This window comes from Vicugna pacos, chromosome X, assembly GCF_048564905.1.
Source record: "Vicugna pacos chromosome X, VicPac4, whole genome shotgun sequence".
Classification (NCBI taxonomy): domain Eukaryota; kingdom Metazoa; phylum Chordata; class Mammalia; order Artiodactyla; family Camelidae; genus Vicugna; species Vicugna pacos.
The window spans coordinates 2143251-2164907 of NC_133023.1; the positions used below are offsets into that span (position 1 = coordinate 2143251).

The window sequence follows — 21657 nt, forward strand, 5'->3', positions numbered from 1 at the left end:
TTACAGGGTAGCTATGAGTACGTGTGAAAGCTGCTTCTAGGTACAGCTGGTCCTGCCCTCCCTCTGAGAGGAAGCGTTTGCAAAATGAGTGGGGCTTTTTTCCCCAGTCACTTTCCTGCAGCTCAGATCCTTCCGTACGTTGAGGGAATGTCTTTCTTGGAGACAGCAAGGCTGCAACCCCCAGACGGCTGGGGCATTTGATTGCAGGGACACGTGTGGATACTTTTCGGGGGGCGTGAGAGGCGTCGGTCGTGAGAACAGATATCAGGGAGGCGGTTACACTCTGCCGGAGGCAGCAGCCCTGGGCCCCTCGCGACACGGGTGCCCGGGAGTCTGCTGTGAAGCCCACGTGTTTATCTGCTGGCTTGTGTTTGGGACGCCGGAGAGCACGGCGGGGCTGCGCCCCGCGCTAGGGACCTGTCTGTCCAGCTGTGTGAGCTGAATTGCACAAAAGGACTTCGAAGCATGAACCACTGTTAAAAATATTCTTGTGTCTCTGTCCTGTCTCTCTGCAATTGTCTAATTTTCTCACTCATTTTTGTCTTTAACCGAAGAGGTAAGGCTCTCTCCCCCAGGAGCTCTGAGCGGTACATAACCTCACACGAGCACACTTCTGTTTTTCTCGGTCCCTAAGGTATGAAAGGAGATTTCCCAGAGGAGAGAAGACTTAATTTTGGAGACTCAGACGGTCAAAGGGTTTCAGCCAAGGCGGCGGCACAGGTGAAGTCATGCATTTGGAGGAAAGGAGGCTTCATGTCCTTCAGTGAGAGTCACGGACACATCCTGAGATGGGAGAGACGTGAGCACTGGGGGCAGGTTTGAGCGCGCGGGTCCTGGCGGCCAGCAAGGTCTCGGTGAGAACTTTCTGAATCCGTCGACGAACTACCAATCGGTCCGCCAGCGCAGGACTAGGTAAGGCACGGGAACCTAATCTCACACGGGAACGTGGATTCTAGCAGGGAAATGCATATGTGGATTTTTTGGTGGCGTCATTTTGGCGGCATGAACTGGCTTCTGGAAGCTTGTGTAGTCGCCTTGGTGGGAAGTAGGAAGCTCTGCATTTTGGCACCGCTTGGGGGACAGAGAGGACAGAGTGACTGGAAAAGGCTCTAGGACGGTATTGACTTCCTAGCGATGCTATTATGAGGCACCAAAAATGGGGTGGCTTAAAACAACAGGAATGTATTAAACCATCATTCTGGACGTGAGACGCCCCAAATCAAGGAATGGTCCCTTTGAAACCTGTCGAGAAGGAGTCTCTGTTGCTTCTTGTTCCCTGGCTTGTGACCGCATCCTTGACACAGGAAAAATGGACATGGGGCGTGAGGAGGGCCACGTCCCGGGTCTTGGTTGAGACCATGGGACGTGCCCTGCCAAGCGTGGGGCCTTGGCTTTGCGCAGGAAAGAATTCAAGAGCGAGCCACAGTCGAGTAAAGACTGATTTATTCGGAGAGATGCACACCGCATAGCGTGTAGGCTGTTCCAGAAGGCAAGGCAAAGGAGATGAGGTGTGGCGGCTGGGGCTCAGGTTAAAGTAAAAGCAGGCACACACTCATAGACGGAGTGCGGGCCGTCTCCGAAGGCGAGGGAGCTGGAGAGAGGCGGCCGCGAGGCTCGCTGTTGCCGGTTTTTATGGGCTCGCTAGCTTCCCAGGCCAACAAGTGGGAGGGCCATTCCGACGTCCCCAGGGAAGGGGCTGGGACGCCCAGGAACTGGGCCACCACGCTCTCTTTGAGCTTTTATGCTCAGCCTCGAAGCCGCCGTGGCACCGGTGGGAGTGTCATTTACCACGTTAATATATTACGGTGAGTGTGTATGAAGCTCAAGGTCGACTGGAGGTCAACTCTCCCGCCGTCTTAATCTGCAAAGCCAACCGGGAGTTGGCTCTTGCGCCATTTTGGTGTTAACTGCTGTCACTCCTTGAATGGCTGTGCCCTGCCCCATTCCCTCCTGTCTCAGCCTCACACGGCCGTCTTCCCTGTGTGTCTGTGTCCTAACCTCCTCCTCTTATAAGGACACCAGTGATGCTGGATCAGGGACCCACTCTACTCCGGGGGTCCCTCATCTTAGCTAATTGCATCTGCGATGACCTCACTGCCCAACGAGGTCATATTCTGAAGTCCTGAGAGCTGGGATTTCAACATACATGCATTTTTTTCTTTTTTTCTGGAGGGAGGCACCGTTCCATGCCCAACCCAGTAGCGGGGACGGAGGTACCATCCACACGTCTTGGTAAATAATGCAGCATGAAACGGAGCCAATTTCGAGAAATCACAAATGGCGCCCAAAGTCTCTACGTTGGGTGTAGATGTCTTTGACCTTTTGTTAATCTTTTCCTTTTTAATTTAGAGTTTATTTGGGGGGGGGACGAGGGAAGGTACTTAGGTTTATTCATATTTTATTTATCTTGAGCGCTATTTATTTATGCTAAGCACGCGCTCTACCACTTGAGCTGTGTCCCCCCCTCCCAGGTGTCCTTGACCTTAATTGACATGCAGAACATCAGCAGAAGCTAAGGTGTTGAACCCACTGGGTTTATCATGCCTGAGAATTATTTAGGAATGACTTGACAACAGAGACTTGGACTTGGGAGAACTCGAGAGCCCTATGAGATCCGGTCCCTATGGTGGTCACGTCTCTTCTGTCAGTGAAGTTGTTAACTGCACCGAGCAGCCGTAGGGACAGAATATAATGCTGCCTCATGTCCTGGTGTGGAAACATCTCCAGGATATACGGGCAGGTGACAGAAAGCAATGCACCTGATGATGCTGTAACGTCTGTTACCCCACGTGGAAATTGTATGTGAAATGACAAGGTATATTTGCACAGTGTCTGGGGTTGAAAGTCCAAGATTCAGAAAACTCCAAGGGGATTTTGGGAGGAGCGCTGAATTCCATTTTTGCACCTAGGGATTCGCTACCATCTCACAGTGGGCATTATCTGTATATTAACAGTTGGTTTGAATACACGTATGGGCGCCGTCTGCATTTTCGTGGATATCCCGTGGTGTCACTGCTCTGGGTCTGTGTGTGTGTGGATCATGCCGTGCTGTTTTGTAGAAGGAAGGTGAGATGGGGTCGTTCAGGAGGGAGGTGGGTGGAAAGCAGTTTCGTCACCCTGGTGTGCCCCCATCAGTGGTGCTCCGCGTCTAACCGTCCAGCACCGCGATGTCCCTTAGGGGAGAAAGCAGACAGGTGTGCTCTTGGAATCAGCATTCATCATGCAAAGGAATGCTGGTAAAGAGGGGAGGTAAAGACACAAAAGCGTGAGTGGATAAGGAAGGATGCTGGAAAAGAATGTCGTGGGGGCAGGTGACAACTTTTAAGCAGCAACTGGGTCTCTTCTGCCTCCAAGATTTAACGATGCAAGTCGCTCTGGATTTGCAAGAGGGAGTGACAATTACCGAGCCCTGCTGGGAAGCGGGGATCCCCAGTTTTCCAATTTTACAGCACATTGGTTTGCAGCCGGGACAGTCTGTGTAACCCTGGGCTTTAAAGGAATCATTTACTTCTGAGGTTCTCTTGGCGCCGGTGCTCGGCTGGATAGAGTCGGCGTGGTCACGCCCGGCACTGCCATCAACTCCCTCTGGAAAGTGTGTCATATTACATGCAATTCAGAGAGATGTCTGCCAGCCTCCTGAGGAGATGCTCCATGAGAGCGTGAAGGAGTTCTTCTACTGCCGAAGAAGATCTTGAGAACATTGTGCCTCGGCAGTCATGACCCTGACAATCGCGGGTGAAGTAGCCCAGACTGAGCTGAGTGAGTGGGCGCTGCGCTCGATTCTGATTCTGCAAACCGCCTGAAGTTTCCAGACACTGTCACCGTTAGCAGTGTTTTTGTAGCATCACAGACGGACTTTTGCAAATTGACGGTTTCTCCTTGTGGTTTCAATTTAAATGCCTGCTTAAAATACAGAGTCTTAAGTAATGGGAAAGGAAGGCATATGGAAGTTTGATATCATGTTTGCAAGAACACAGCGCCATTCCCCTCTCATGTTATAGCTCTGACTTACAGTGTCACCTGAAGTTGAAACGGTACACAAGATAGAAACTAGATTTTTTCCAAAACCATGGCTATCACCAGATTGGGAAGGCACGGGGTGAGGGGAGGTTGCAGGTGGAAACAGGCAGTGTGGGTTTCCAGCATACACCGAATTTCAGGAGACACAGACCCATGGGATTTCACTGGTATTTAAACAAGCACTCCTTGACTCCAGGGAGGAATTCAAAACACACGTTGCAGAAATCACCAGATAGATCTTTTTAGCCTTTCCTATTATGATCTTGATTATAAGTGATCATTTCCACCCGTTTTTACCATATCTGTTGCTCTCAGGAGGTAAACCTCAAAATTACCCCAACCACAAACGAACCCACTATGCAGAATGAGCAACTGTTGCAAGCAGTGTTGCTTTGCTCTTCTTGTTAATGTATAAGATGTAGAAGACACAGGCAAATATTCCTTTGTCCTCAGCCCAGGTCTTTTGACCTTGTACTTCAAGGCAAACACTCCGACGAGGCTGGTGTTCACTGCCCCTGTCTCTGATTGCATTTTCCTCTCCTCCTCCTCCTCCTCCTCCTTTTTAATCGAAGTGCAGTCAAATACAATGTGTTCATTTCTGGTGCACAGCACCACGTCCCAGTCATGCATATACAGACAGATACTCATTTTCACATTCTTTTTCATTAAACGTTATTACAAGATATTGAACATAGTTCCCTGTGCTACATAGAAGACGCTGGTTTTTTATTTCTTTAAAAATGACTTTATTATTTTAGCGGTCAAATTTATATCCATTTGCTTGTGGTACCAAACCCTCTAGAAGCATTTGTTTACTCAGCAGAGGTTTCTCAACATCTAACCATGTTGATGGATGTTGTTAGAGGGCCCAGGTGTAAGATCATTCATTATGTCTAATTTTGTCCAAACTCAAATGGACAGACGTGCATCTGTCCTCTAAAGGGGAGGAATATTGCAAGAGATGCTTATGGTGGAGTGGTGGTGTGAGTTGAATTGTGTCACCCCCCCCAACCAAAAAAAAAAAAAGGTGTGGCTGTCCTAACTCCTAGAACTAGTGGATGCAACTTTATTTGGCAACATGATCTTTGAAGATGTAAAAAAAGTTAACCTGAGGCCATTATGTTACAGAAACGACAGGCCAGCCAAGAAACAAGCACCACTCGGAGGGCTGGAGCACTCAGATGTGTTACGCCGGCGGGCTCAGAGGGGCTTCTGCTCCGAAGCTCTGAGCACCTCCAGGACTGTGCGCATGAAGTTTTATAGGGTAAAGTACAAGCGTGGGGCATTCGGCCAATAGGCATGGAACAGCTTTAGCAGCATCGTTATCACAAAAGTGGAGCAGGGAGGCCCCAAACCAACATTCCAAAGCCAGATATGTATCTTTGAAAACCCAGCTGGCTAGCAAAAAAACATGAACAGCAAACCAACACTAATTAACTTAGATTTACAAATTAGTCCAGCAGAAGTCAGATCAGTATTCCAATACTTAGATTTGTGTGTTAACTTGTTAGCCCAGCCCAGCCTCTCCTTCACATTCCTCGACTTGTGAGTCATCTTGTTAGCCCAGCCCAGCTTTTCCTTCACAATTAAAGTTGATGTTCACCCAGGATGACTTATTAAAAAAAGGGGATTTTGGACATAATGACCAATTTCGGACAAAAACGTCATTAGGGCTTACATAACTTTTAAGGGGAAGTCACTATGTATTCTCTAACTGGAAGAGTTTTTGGACTGTGCCCAAATCAAATGAAATCTTAAAAAAAAAAAAAAAGGAAAAAATGCTAATGAGTTGATAATGAAGACTTGGAGTCACATTCCTAAGTAGTTCCCCACTTCTGTCAGTTCCTGTTACAATTAAATTTTAATGTGTTCACAAGACTTCCTCTAATCAAAACAGAGAGACGACTTTTCTTGATCGGTCACGTGAAGAAAAAAGTTGGCGTCATCCCCCAAAAGGTGGCGCAAGGTGTGAAGTCCAAGAGATTGTTCACAATGAAGTTATTGTCACCTTCCCTGCCCCTGCATGACTCATACCCACTCTGTGCTCAGCTGGACGTTTTAATCTTTAAAGTGGAGAGGAAAAATAGAACGTTTTTAAAAGCAAATCTTCAGGTGGGAGAGCTTAGCGTGTTTGCCTGAAAACGCATTCATTTTTGCTCCAGCGGACAATTTGCAGTGGGGAATCGTTTCCGTCTCAGCCAGGAGATTGGAAAATGAAACTATAAATGAAAAAGCTCCTCGCTCGGCGTTCTGGAGGTGGGCTGCGTCCAGGGTGGGGGACGGGACGGTTTTTCCGCAGCCTTTGTAACCCTGCCCGCATTTGCATGGGGTGTGTTGGGGTGTTCTGCCAGGTAGGTCTCCAGCTCAAGTCTGAGTCAGGATGGCTCTTTGGGCCAAGTTGCATTTTGGTTTGTGAATGGGAGGCAAATATCTTTTCTAAGGGTTCCCAAATTACTCAAAGCTCTTCTGATAAATATGGTAATTGGTTGATTTCAATCTGAAAGGAGTTGGTGTTCAGCTGAGATGTCCTGGCGTCACAGGGCGGGTTATCAGAATGGAATCATTAATTCTGTTTGTACCTATGGTATAAAGTGAAATTCGATTCTGTCATTCCTTTAGTAAAGGTATCCATTGGAGTGTGTGTTAGTGGCATACCAACTTTCCCTGCGGTGGGGAGGAAAAGTTTGCTGTAGGAAAAAAAAAAAAAGATTCAACTTCCTCTAGAAATCCCTTCCCTCTGTTTTCTTAAAAATACCCACCTTATTAATAGTTTGAAGTATGCCAAGAAACATACACCATAGTCAAGATTTCTGTAAGCCTATAGGAGCACCCTGGGATCGACAGAAACAGCTTTGGGGTTTTCCGCCAGCAGCGTTCTTTGAACTGACATACATTTACGTAGGGAAAATGAAACGGGCCATCTGCAGAAACTGCCAGAAACTCAGCGTGCAATGAAGACTCAGCGTAGGGAAGAAAAAGGGACTCGTCTGACTCTCTAGGCTCATTGCCTTCACAGGGTCGGCTTGCTTGGTTGTAAAAAGCAGATAAATTATAGGAATGTGCGGTAGACATTTTCACAGCTATGATAATGGTTTTCGTTGCTCTTCTGAATTCATTGACGACTTAGATGGTCAGGGTGAGTGAAGGTGTCTCGTGAGCAACGTCTCATCAACCCACTGCCCAACGAGCCTGCCGTCCAAGCTCAGCTGTGGCTAGACGGCGAGGCAGCAGGAAACTTCCCATGTGAGTCCTGGTTCTAGGAGCACATCATCTTGGTGTCAGGCAAGAAGAAGAAGCACTCTCTCTCTCTCTCTTTTTTTGAAAAATTGGGATACACTAGACACATGTAGATTGCGAGTTTGAGATGGATGGCTTCTTACTTTGATGCATGTGTATCCTGCAGTGTATTAGCACCATCGAATTAGCTTAACACCTCGATCGCATCACAGAATGATCACTTCTATTTTGGTGATGAGAACAGTGAAGATGTACTCTGAAGTGTCTACTACGGTGTTGCTGACTGTAACCATGATCAGATCTCCAGAACGTATTTTTGTACTAACTGTTGTTTTGACGCCGATGATCTTGCCGGTGCTTTCTGGCGCTACCAGGCGTAACCCACACTGTGATTAGTACACAGGGTAAGGGATTCTGTGGACTGAACGTGGCTTAGGAAAAAGTGGGATGGCTCAGGCGGTGATCAGAGGTTACTTGATAAGTCTGGAAAGGTTGTGCCAATGGCTGGAGGCCAGTTAGCCAAGGGCTAGTGGGCGCCTGCTTCATGTATTTTCGTAGCTTGATAGCTCATTTCCTTTGAGCCCTGAATAATACTCCATGTCCTGGATGTACCTGAGGTCACCGATCCATTGACCTGCTGCAGGACATCTTGGTTAATCCCAAATTTTGGCCGTGATAAATAAATCTGCTGTAAACATCTCTGTGCAGAGCATATAACGTTGCAATTTTTGACACATTCTATTCAGTTTATTAACTGAGTTGTCATTTCTTATCCTGTCTTAAACTAAATCCATACAGGGAATTTTTCTTCTCATTTTCTAATGAAAAAAAAAAAGAAATGGATGAAAAATGGAGGCGATCAAAGTTAGCATCAGAAAATACCTCGAGGACAGGCATTTAAATGATGTTTTCATATCCACAGTGCCTAGCACCATGTATGGCAGATTTTAGGTGTTAACGTATAGATGTGAAAATATTATTTCGCTAAATAATACATGAATTGAAAAGCATTAAAAAAGTCCACACATTTATAAAGAAGGATGTAATATCACAAAGAATCTATCCAACATTTGCTTTAAATAGAAAACTTGTTTGTTATGACATGAAAAATGAAATATTCAAGGACAGGTCATTCAAATACGTTAGGATATTACCTTATGCTATTGGCTGTCCATCTTGGGTCTTTGCATCGTTTGGATTCATTCCTCCTGGTCATCATGGATACTATAATTTTTAATTAGCTCCTTTGTAGAGGTTTATGTATAAATAATTTAGTTGAACTCATGAGAAACCTGCAATGAGTGACTTAATCTTTTTCATTCTCCTCCAGGATGAACAGTCAATTTCATATTTGACCATGGGCTTCACAGACATTCCCACCTTTTTTGAGACCACATAACACATCTCACTGTCACCTTTGTGCCAAAGATCCGTTTGGGTTTTCGATCAAAGTTATGGCAAAATTAACAAGGGCTTCTGATTGTCAGGTATGGTGTGGGGTTTTTTTGTATCTAACTCCACCCTAGGAATCAATTAGGAGTCTGAATTTTTACTCAGCGTGTCACTCTTCCGTGTCACACTCCACATTTTGTCTAGACCCAGCTAATAAAAGAGAAATTTCAACATGATAAATAAAACCCATCCAGTTCTTTTAAACAGATGGCCTTGAAGACGTTTTCTTATTTTGTATCTAAAAAAAAAAACCCAAAACAAAACAAAACAAAACAAAAAGTCACTGCAGTAACCCCAGGCACATTGACCAAAGCAGGAAGATGCCGCGTCTGAATTGACAGGCAACACTGGTCTCCCATCACCACCTTGAGATTGCTTTTGGAAATCGGCTCTTAGCCATGCCAATCCCCTCTCTAGAGAGAGGCTTACAGAGAGAGGGACCTGGCAGTAAACCTTAAAATTGCAGAGACCTGTCAGACCATGGCTTTCCCCAGCCAACAACATTATTAAAAAAAAAAAAAAAAAAGATGGCAGCAGACATCTAAAATTAAATGTCAAAACGGCAGTGAAAATGGCTCAGGCACCTCGACCAGACACAATGCATGTAAAAGAAGGAGTCACTGATCACTCAGAGCTTCTGAACCAAAGCGCTCTGTCAATCAAAGACCCTCTTCGAGTGGCACTTGAAATGGGAGCCACAGTGTCAACATGTCCAAAGCCATTCTGCTTGCTGCACGGCAGGCCAATAAATCTGGAGACGAGGTGTTGGGGCGAGGAATAGCGACTTTACTTGGAAAGCCAGCAGGCCGCAAAGAACGGGGACTAATGTCCTAGAGAACCATCTTCCCCAAGTCCGAATTCAGGCTCCTTTTATACTAAAAAGAGGCGGGGGTGTGGTTGGTTGTTGCAAACTTCTTGGTGTCAGAATCCTTTGTTCTTGCAGCTGTCCACAGGTCAGGTCACCATGTTCTTGTAAACCTTCAGCAAAACAAACGTTCTTTTCTATTCTGCAACTTTTTGTCTCTATATGAATGGAGAAGTGTTACAGCCTTAAAGGTCAGAGCCTTGAGAACGGGCTCTCCTGTCGATTTCAGGCTAAAGGGAACATTCTTTTACAAAAGGTGCAGAGCCAGCATGATCAGCGCAGGGCGCAGGGCGCAGGGTTAGAGCCGAGGGAACAGATCTAACGTGGGCTCAGATTTGCTCTCCCTACTCCCGCAGCAGTGCACGGGCACCGTTTGTGATAAGCCCCACCCTGCCCGCCGGCATCTCTCGTTAAAGTGGACCCTTGGACAGGGATGTGAGTTTTGCCCTGGGGAGCACCGTGGGATGGGGAGACAGTGCATTTTTCACCACTGCCCCGTCTGCACTGGGCATCCCTGCACGTGGAGCTTGTCTGAAAGTCCCGCCACCCTCCATGTCTCTCTCCTGCCAGCTCATACCCGTCTTCCAAGATGCACTAAATTTATAAGCTTCCCGGGGAAGTCGCCTGTAAAATTCTCTCCCCCAGAAATGGTTGAATGGCGACCCTGAACTGTGATCCCATTGCGTGCTCAGTCCCTGGCACTGGGGACCTCCTAACTGCACTGCTCTGTGACACAGCTCCCCCCTTGATGCTGAGATGCACACTTCCTGGGACCCCCGGCTCCTCCTCCTTCCCCCACCTCTCAAGAGAGTGGAGAAGCATCGCTTTTCTCCTGAGGCCGTATGGGTCTATGCAGACTTCCCGGGACAGACTCGCTCAATCAAGATCTTCCTTAGACGCAGGTCGTGAACATTTTCATTGTAGAGCTTTGAGTGTGACCCTCACAGAGCTGGCGGCCTCAGAACCTCTCATGTGAGGACGCTATTTTCTTTAATTAATAGCAAAATTGATACGACATGGCATTAGCCATCTAAAGGGCAACCCAGTGGCATCTAGTCAGCTCATAACGACATGCAACCATCACCACGATCTACTCCCAGAATGTTGTCATCTGCCTGAAGGGAAACCCTTTACCCATCAAGCAGTCACTCGCTGTTGCTCCTGGCCACCACTCACCTGCTTTCTTTCCTGATGGGTCTGCCCGTTCTGGACATTTCCCATAAAAGGAGCGGTGCGTGTGTTTTAACGTGGTAATTCTGCGAAGGGCCTGCGGGGCCAAGCTGCGGTGCCTGTTCACGCTCTCCGAAGTCACAAAGACGCCAGAGAGCTTGTGACGGACGCAGACAGAAAGAGAGTAACAGCGCGATAGGATTAATGAACATTGCCCGTGTGCTGAGATCAAAGTCGCTAACCGGTCGCGCATCCTGACTCAGCTCTCCGAGCGTGTCTCCGACCGTCTGCAGAGTGTGAGGAACAGCACAGCCTCTGCCATCTGACGCTTACTGTATACCCGAGGCCCCGGCCAGGAGCAGTGAGTCAACCACGTGGATCTTCCCGCTCGAACTTCTTCCATTCTCACCTAGAAGATGTTTGTGTCTTTTTTTTTTCCTTTTTTCCTTTTTCTTTTCCTTTTTTTCTGTAGCGCTGTAACTCTCAGACATCGATGCCTGCTTCCTTTGGTTGACTTTAGATCAAAAGGACTGAGAAGAGATGTATTTTCTAAAGACGGTGATTGATTTGAAGGCGGGGCGGATGGGCTGGGGTCACATCACTAACGTTCTGTTTCTCAGTGACCCGGTCACGCAGGAGTGTCTTGGGTTCTGTTTGGACTTGCCGGGTGTGCGGTGGGGGAAAGAACTGTGGTATCTCATATGCAAGCTCAGGCCAGAGAACGTGACGCCTGCAGATGTAACCCTTTCTTTAGGAACGGGTTATCCGGAACGTGCAAGTTATTCCGTGAAAAGAACAGTGATGTTGAGAGTAGTGCACTTGTCTGCTTTTGATTTTCATTTAATCAAATGCCAGGTGTTTGGGGAGGCAGGAAGGAAAGTAATTTAAACAAACAGAAGAACCAAATCCAGCTTTGCACAAGCACGCATCCAAGCCGTCCAAAAAGTGGATAAACAAGCATGCATAACAAAAAAACCTCAGCTCAGTTGTTTACTTACAGTCTGTGAAATTATTCTATCGTATGAAATGGTCCCGTTAACACTCAGTGTAACCTTTCTGGGGTTTTCCCACTCTCCAGACGTGCAAGGGGAAATAAAGTACAGGGAAACAGAAACGAGTTTTAAATTTCAGCATGCGTGAAGCGCCAGGCCATGCCACAGAGGAAACCACAGTTACGTCTACACCAGAACCCAGGATTTCTCAGCCGTGTAAAGATTTTTTTTTTTTCAAATCATGGTCCTCTTATCCCATTCATAAATTGCTTCCCTCTGTATCAGTGAGAGGCTAGATGTCTCTCACATCTTTTAAAACCGTAAATGTGCTGAGGCATGACTGTTGCTTGCCGAGAGGTTACCTGTTGTACTAGTAATGCCCAAATCACAGGGGCTCCACCCAGCAAGAGTTCTTTGTCCACAAACATCACGGTCCACTGTGGGTTGTGGAGTCCCTTCCAGAAGCCCCTGCCAAGTGTGTGCTGGAAAAGGCTTTCCCTGTTCAAAGTAGGTAGAATTCACGCTGGCCACTGGCATGTTTCCATCAGACAGGAGAGGATGCAGTGACATCCACTGCTCTTGTCCAAGTCCCACGGATGAGAACTAGCCCCGAGGAAGCTGGGAAGGAGATTCCAGTAGGGGAGAAGGAATCGGATACGTGGGATCCTGGAAACAAGCAGCCAACGTCTACTATGGGATTGTCCCCACATCACACAATGATTTTGCTGTATTTTATTTACATCACCTGAACACCAGCTTTTGCACAGCAAAGAACACCATCGACAAAACAAAAAGCCAACCAATAGAATGGCAGAAGGTATTTGCAAATGATGTGACCAATTCTTATCCATATACATCCAACATATATAAACAGCTCATATGAGTCAATATTAAAAAAAAAAGCAACCTGATCAAAAAATGGGCAAAAGAACTGAATAGACATTTCTCTGAAGCAAAGGCTTTTAAGTTTAATGAGGTCCCATTTGTTTACATTCTCATAAAATCATGACTTGTTGAAAACTGTTTCCCACCACACCACACAGATTGTTAATTGAAATAGTAACCAAAGCAATCTGACACGAGAAACACAAGAGATATGAAATTGGAAAGTAGGAGGCAAATTTATAATTATGTCTGTCCTTGAACACATGAAAAAAATTTATGACTAGTGTAAAAATTATTTAATTAATAGTAAAAGAACTTAGTAAAATTCCTATCTACAAATTAATCTATTTTATATTAATATATTCTACCTTTTTAAAAAAATATAATCTTGCATACAAATATCAACCAGGTAGTATTTAATAACAGAAGGCTCTGATTACAATGCTAAGAAAAAAGATAAAAAATACCAATTATTTCACATACTCCTGGAGAATATATCAAAGAGATATCATGGCACCCACGATGTGATCATTTCCATTTCAGAGCACAAAATGCGTTTTAAGCTTCCGTGAAGGAATGAAACAGTGCCATTTACAACAGCATGGATGGACTTGGACGACATTGTGTTAAGTGAAGTAAGTCAGAAAAAGATAAATACTGTGTGATGTCACTTATATGTGGAATCCAAAAGATACAGCAAACCAGTGAAAATAACAAAAAAAAAGAAGCAGGCTTATAGATACAGAGAACAAATTAGTGGTGACTAGTGGGGAAAGGCAATTTATGAGTTGGGGGAGAAGAAAGTTATTATGGAATTATATGAAATCATATGTGGGAAACTTTTGAAAATTATAAAGCATGATAGAAGTTAATGAATCTTTCATTTAATAAATAAAGACAATAATGATCTATGTGTGTTTTCAGAACCTATGCTGACATTCATAATTTTTCTTCTATAAATTATTAAGCTAGAAAATTGAATTTATACATTTCTGTTTCATGAGAAATTGTTCTTTATTTCTAGTATGAACTCCACTTAAGTGAGTGTAGTTTTTTTTTTTTAAATATCTTGCCATATTATATTTTCTTATTGTTTTACTTGGCTTTGGTCCAATTGGAAAAACAACTTTTTTCTACTAATCTCTTTATAGAATTTGGTCAACACTTTGTATCTTGAACTGTATAAAAACAAATTCTTCTCCATTCCCTGCATCATAGAATAAGCCATATAGCATTGACATGATCAGTCTTTTTAAGGATCGATAGAATTCAACCCTATACCCACAGGGCTTTTCAGGGGTGGTAGGGATTTCCCGCTGACAATTTTGATTTCTTCATGGTGATAACTAAGTAATAACTCTCTTTCAAAGTCAAGTTAGAAATCCGTATGGTCCTATAGCCTCACTTTGTAGAGCAGGATTCTGGAGTATAGCTTTCCTGTTTGAGTGATTTGCGCTGCATTTTCTGCATCCAGTGTTGGTAGACGGATTGCTTACTAGTTCTGTTGCTGGAGATTCGGATCTTGTCTCATCACAGAAAGAATTCAGAGATGGGACGCAGAGGTCAAGAAAGTAGAATGAGGATTTCTTAAGGGAGGGCTAGGACCCTCTCAAGGGAGAGCGGGCAGACTCAGGTGAGCGGCTGCCCTGAGTTTCTTTGGCAAGTTGGTTACATAGGGTGTAAAAATGAATGGGTGGAATATGCATTGGGGAGGGGAGGGTTTGGGGTCATATTTCCTGATTTCCATCCCAGCTCCACCTTCCCTAAGGGAGGGAGGATTTTTGTCCTTATTTATTCTGGATCACAAATGCCATGGCGTTGGTGCATGATGGGTACTCCTAGCCTGCAAGGCTACGTTTATTGAAATGAAGGCATAATGAGCAAGAGGTTACATTTGGACACTGGAGATTCATACCTTTCCCTACCTTTCTTTGTCAGCCTCCAAGGACGCCTGTCACCCCAAAATATGTGACCAGTTATCAACCCAGACGTCCTGCCTTTCTCTCTCTGACCAGGGACCCCTATACTTCACAAGATGTGTGGTTTCCTGCATTTGGCCTTGTGCCCCCCTTTCTCTGTTACATCTAGCTACCTGCCTGCTCCAACTACTTTCACGAGGTGAGATTTCCGGTTCTGTGTCCCCTTCACCTTTTTTTGTTTTGTTTTCAGAGACGAGATGGGTGAGAAATGACTGCATGCACTCACCATCAACCCCCACCCATTCACCTTTCTGGACACTTCCCTTTCTTTTCTCCCTTACACATTACTGTTCCCTGATTTTTCTACCACAGTGACCCTTAGATGTCCTTCGGGAAGGGTCCCCTTAATGGAGCTAGACATCTGTCCACTAGCACTTAACACACGTTGGCGTTTCCCAACATTCTGGATTTGGCCCAGCTCCCAACATACTGCAGATTCTTCTCTGGGCCAATCTTAACCAGAGCTCCTGGCACCAGCCACTCTAAGGCCCCAATGTACACACATCTCCCCGACACACAGCTGGTTGGTTAATTTTGCTCACAGCCCTCACCCCAAATGCGAGAAACCCTGCAGTCACTTTCACAACCCCTCATGACAGGCTCCTCTTCCTATAATCCCTGCAAAGGGCACCCACGTTTCTCTCTCAGCCTCCCGTGAAGTGTCCCTCACTCTTTGGAATCATCACCAGGTCAAGTGCTGATAATCTGGTTAGCAGGACACTGTGTGAGGGCTTTTACTGAAAGAATAAAAAAAAAAAAGCATTTTCCACATGCTGATTTTCTTTCTTTATGAGACTACCAGCGAGGGAAAATCACAGGCATTCCAGAAGCACAGCGTGTCCAGCTGACAAAGCATTGAAAATCCTGTGCTGTGTCAGCGGAATGCAGGGGCGCGGAGATCAGGGTGGTACTGTCCTTACACGGCATCGCTGCTCGTCACAGAGTCCCTCCTGAGAGCGGGGGCTTTGTCAATAAATACTGCCCTCTGCAAAGTGTCCAAGTTGATTAGGATTCAGGAAAAGGCTCTGTATGTCATGTCAGCTTCCTTAAGAATAAAGTTTCAAGGAAAGTGCAGTTTAAGAGTTTGAATGAGGATACATATATATGTATTTCAAGCTTTATTATTTATATATATAAAATGTGTGTGTAATATATAGTATTGTGCAATACATGTTACATACAGATAATATGTAATAAATGTGTAATATATAGTACTATGTAATATATAGCACACATGTAATATATAGAATAAAACAGCATGATCTCATTAATATATGCTTATACATTATATATATTTAACATATGTAATACATTAATAGTAATATTGTTACTTATTACTATAACATAATTGATAACACAATAGTATAATTAATAACATAATTAATATAATTATATATTTTATATATAAGTATATATTATATAAACATGTAGTTATAACTACATGTTATATATAATTATATATTATATATAATTAATTACTATAAATATATTTAATATATTAATATATTAGTACATAAATAGTATACTAATTAATATAAAATATTTAACAACATATAATATTTAATATATAATTGCTATAAATATGTTTAATATATTGATATGTATTAGTACATGTGTAGAATGTGCATATATGATTGTTTTATACATAATGTCAAGTCAGACAGAGAAAGACAAATATCACATGATATTACTTATTGTGGAATCTTAAAAAATGATACAAATGAACTTATGTATGGAATGGATATAGACTCACCGACGTAGAATTCTAACAAACTTATGGTTACCAAAGGAGAGAGGTGGGGAGGGATAAATTAGGAGTTTGGGATTAACAGATACACACGACTGTATATAAAACAGATAAACAACAAGGTCCTACTGTACAGCACAGGGAACTATAGTCGGTATCTTACAGTAACCTCTAATGGGAAAGAATCTGAACCTATACACTGAAACTAACACAATATTGTAAATCAACTACAGTTAGACTAAAATGACAACAACGTCCTCTTGTTATTAGGAAGACTTTAAAAACGATCCTCAATCAACAAGGTCCTTCAAGACCACAGTAATAATTTGAGAGTGTGGACTGGGGTTATGCCATCCTATAGGTAGTTGGCATTTTTCATATTCTATACTGTCATAACTTCTTTGAAAGAAAAAAAAAGAGAGAACTAATGATGCCTTCTTGACACGTCAAACCCAGTGGGACAGTATCCATGGTGACTGATGAGAACCATTGGGAGGTGACCTGCTCTGGATTGATTCAAAGACAGCATCATGAGACGTTATTCACCCTTCACTGATAGTCCTTTGCATCAGTAAATTCTCGTAAAATGTTCAAGATTGCATCTGTTCTACATATTCATCTTCAGCTTCCTTTGTTACAAAAGGAAACGTTAAAGTATAAATCCCACAAGTAGAGGGCACATCACAACGAGAAAGTGAATGCTGGGGCTGTCTCCCCAGGACAACCCAAGACCTAGGTCCCAGTGGGCCAGGAGCTTTTGTCCCACCCCAGACAGTGGTCAGAGATTAAACGACCAACTATTCCTTTACTCCATTGCCATCAGGTCTCAGAACGATTCCTGCAATCTGTTTCTACCAATCACAAATCCAAACTCAGACCCGCACCATTGTGTGTTTATCTATGAAGCATTGTATCATATATTACCTCACGTACTTCACTCGAAAGCCCATGCATTGTTCTCTCCATTATTAATTTTTTAAAAAATCTGTTTAACTTACTTCTTAGCTGTTCTTTCGATGGCGTTCCAGATCCTACTGGAAGAAAAACGAAGTGTCACATATGACCATTTTCACATGGGAAATAAGACAAACCGATTTTACCAAACCTCCTCCCCCAAGATCCTGGCAAACCCCCATAAATCTCGGGACAACCAGTTCCATTAAAATTGAATAAATTTTGAATTGTAGAGCAGCTTGACCGTACAGAAAAATTAAGAGGGAAGTTCCGAGTTCCCACAGAGCCCCTCCCCCTTGTCACATAATCTCCTCTGCTAATAGCACCTTGTGTTAGGGCAGTGCATTTGTTACAGTCAAGGACCCAATCGTGATAGAATATTATTGACTAAGGATTATAGTTTTCATTAGTATTTGCTTTTGGTTTTGTGCATTCTATGAAATTGGATAATGTAACGTAACGTAACGTAATGTAACATAACATAACATAGCATAGCATAGCATAGCATAACATAACATGTATCTAGTGTTACCGTATCATACAGACTACTTTCATTGCCCGAAAAATCCCCTGTGCTCCACCTGTTCATTCCTCCTCTCCCACTGCTTGGCAACCACTGATCTTTTTACTGCCTCCATAGTTTTGCTTTTTCCAGAATGTCATATACTTGGACTCGTGCAGTCTGTAGCCTTTTTAGATGGCCTTTTTTCACTTAGCCGTATGCATTTACGTTTCCTCCCCATCTTTTCACAGCTGATAGCTCGTGTCTTCGTACCACTGAGTAATGTCCTGTTGTCTGGATGGACCACTGTGGACTTATCCATCACCTGTTGAAGGGCATCCTGGTTGCCAATTCCATTTTAAGGCAGGTAAGACTTTTTTTTTAACATTTTTTATTGGTTTATAATCATTTTACAATGTTGTGTCCAATTCCAGTGTAGAGCACAATTTTTCAATTGTACATCAACATATATATATATTCATTGTCACATTCCTTTCTCTGTGAGCTACCATAAGATCTTGTATATATTTCCCTGTGCTATACAGTATAATCTTATTTATCTATTCTACAATTTTGAAATCCCAGTCTATCTCTTCCAACCCCCCAACCCCCTTGGCAACCACAAGTCTGTGTTCTATGTCTATGAGTCTATTTCTGTTCTGTATTTATGCTTTGTTTGTTTGTTTGTTTATTTTTAGATTCCACATATGAGCGATCTCATATTGTATTTTTCTTTCTCTTCTGGCTTACTTCATTTAGAATGACATTCTCCAGGAGCATCCATGTTGCTGCAAATGGCATTATGTTGTCAGTTTTTATGGCTGAGTAGTATTCCATTGTATTCCATTTCTTCTTTATCCAGTCATCTGTTGATGGACATTGAGGCTGCTTCCATGTCTTGGCTATTGTAAATAGTGCTTCTGTGAACATCAGGGTGCAGGTGTCATCCTGAAGTAGGGTTCCTTCTGGACATATGCCCAGGAGCGGGATTCCTGGGTCATGTGGTAAGCATATTCCTAGTCTTTTGAGGAATCTCCATACTGTTTTCCACAGTGGCTGCACCACACTGCATTCCCACCAGCAGTGTAGGAGGTTCCCTTTTCTCCACAGCCTCTCCAGCATTTGTCATTTGTGGCCTTTTGAATGATGGCCATTCTGACTGGTGTGAGGTGATAACCTCATTGTAGTTTTGATTTGCATTTCTCTGGTAATTAGTGATATTGAGCATTTTTTCATGTGCCTGTTGACCATTTGTACAAGTAAGACTTTTAATAGATATACTCCCTGAAGTTTCTGTCCACTTTCTTCCTCCTTCCTTCCTTAGTTGCCAAGAAACATTTCGGGCTCATAACTATTCCATCTTTTCCTTTCCTGTTGTAAACATAGGAAGCTAACTTGTAGGGATAGGAGTGGAATAATAACAGTGTTCTCAAAAATAGCTAAAAATCACCTTCCCCAATCTGCACATCCTTCTCCATGTGACTTAAAGAGGACAGATCATCCCTGCTAGAAATTAATGCAAATTTCAGGTGCTTCTCTCCACCTCACCTCTGGCTTATGGCTTTTAGAATACTACTCAGCCATGGTAAAGAATGAAATAAAGCCATTGGCAGCAACACGGATGGACCTAGAGATGATCATACTAAGTGAAATGAGCCAGACAAAGACAAATGCCATATGATATTACTGATATACAGAATCTAAAAAATGATACAAATGATTTACAAACTTATTTACAAAACAGAAACAGACTCACAGACGTAGAAAACGGACTTATGGTTACAAACTAGGAAAGAGGGGAGGGATAAATTAGGAGTTCGGGATTAGCAGATACACACTATTACATATGAAGTAGATAAACAACAAGGACCTACTGTACAGCACAGGGAACTGTATTCCATACCTTGCAATAACCTGTAATGGAAAAGAATGTGGAAAAGTATATATATTAAATATGTATGTATGTAATATATACAGAGATGCATAACTGAATCAACTTGCTGTAGACCAAAAAATTAACATTGTAAACCGACTATACTTCAATTTCAAAAAAAGAGGTTGCTTTTAGTTATCCTAAAAAATGAGTGTTTTATTATTGTGAGTCCACTGAGACTCTGGTCCTCAGTCATTTCTCAATTCATATCCAGAGCTTTGCACATGCGAGCAAGAATGATCCAAGAGTGAGAATGACCCTTAACATGTGTCTTTTAAAAAGAAAACATGTTTGGTGTTATTGTTGTCAGTTCATGTTTTAGGGATTGTAACGGGAGCCCTGATTTCTGGGGTGTGTGCCTTTTAAGTAAATTGATAAAGAGGGGAAAAAAAAACAAGATTGGAATCTGTTGAATGCATAATTATTAATTCTGCATGTGCAGGGCCATTCTGGAAATGCCTGCTAGGGAAAAAAAAAAAGGCAGGCACTTAACTCCTGTTGCATGGAAGTGGCTTTCTAAATTGCCAATCTTTGGGGATGGAGCAATATGTCGGATGGAGATGGAAATGTTTCTGTATTCTCATGAAGTAATAAATGAGCTGTCATCACTAATAGCCCCAGGAAAGGGTTGGTTTCTCAAGCAGAATAAGTAAGAATGGAGCAGGCGAGCCTGTCCCTGCTTAATGAAGCTGAGAGATTAAAGACACTCCATCATCGCACTTTTACTAGCACACCTGGATTTTCTTTATTAAAAAGGCATTTATCTAATGATCCATTGCAAGCTATTACCAGAAACGCAGAGCGGTGTTACACACGGAAAAGAGGCACCAAAGAAGGAATAGTTCTTTGCTGTAATAAAATCTTGATAAGGTATTGATCTTTAAAGGCAAACTGTTGGTTTTGCGTTTCGCACCGGGCTGTCAAGCTTACTTACAGAGAGAATAATTTAGCCCCATCCCTGGCCCGTGGCGTTAATGGAGTCGAGACTTTTATTTCTTTCATCAAGTGAATTTTATACAAAACAGTAGTTTGATGATTGCGATAATGTTGAGAGCAAAGTCCATGTCATTAAAGAGGGGACAGGATGCCAGGGAGAAAATCTCTTACCCAGTTGAGACCTGATTCTACAATATGCCAGCATGTCTGATTGAAGTCACTGGTTGCCGATGTGAAAATTATCTTCCTCTTTTCAACCGCCGTTGGAAGGAGAGGGCAGACTCTTACCGAGCAAGCTAATTCGTAATATTCCACTGGTGGCTATTGGATGTTTAAACAATTCTCAGGAAAAGAAAGAACCCAATGCCCTTGGGGTAACGTGTACACTTAACAGAGAACTTAGACAATATGGCAAAGCGAGAGCATCTGACTTCTGGAATGAGGTTACACATTTTCAGATGTCTTTTTGTCCAAGTATCTGTTGCTTCATTCCTACATATAGGCAAAGACATATTATTTTCTGAAGCCGTGTTTGAAGCCACATAAGCCTGCTGCAATGTATGTGAACATCTATGAACTGTTAAGTCTGAGGTTGACACTACATGTATCGGTTCAAAACAAGGAATATCTTTTACACTTTGCACATGCGCACATTCTCTGTCTGGAAAGTGTATATATCTTCTAGATGAGAATGATGTTTTTGTAGCCTCTCTCCTGGAAATGTTCATAAAATACATATTTAAAACAGAAGAAGTATTACTCTAAATGAAATGAGCCCATCACAAAAGACAATGTGTGATTCCACTTACATGGAATTGGCTGGTACAAAAAAATCTAGACAGACAGAGAGTGGTTTAGTGGCTGCAACCTGGGAGCAAGGGGGCACGGGGAGGGACTGCTGACGGGCAAAAGATGTCCTTTTGTGGTGATGAAAATGTTCCAGAATAGGTATACAACTCCGAATACACTAAAAATCCACCAAACT

General features: G+C 43.2%; 1 long non-coding RNA gene across 2 annotated transcripts in view; it reads left to right on the top strand.

Moving 5' to 3' along the window:
• Positions 1 to 21657, top strand: part of LOC140691778 (uncharacterized) — a 66084-nt gene that overhangs the window by 11079 nt on the left and 33348 nt on the right. Inside the window, exons 4-7 of one of the 2 annotated variants that reach the window (XR_012067450.1) lie at positions 5149 to 5284; positions 13165 to 13256; positions 14560 to 14739; positions 18055 to 18170. This is a non-coding gene — a long non-coding RNA (uncharacterized lncRNA). Of the gene's footprint in view, positions 1 to 5148; positions 8914 to 13164; positions 13257 to 14559; positions 14740 to 18054; positions 18171 to 21657 lie in introns of those variants that run through there. The other variant, XR_012067449.1, reaches the window with a different exon arrangement.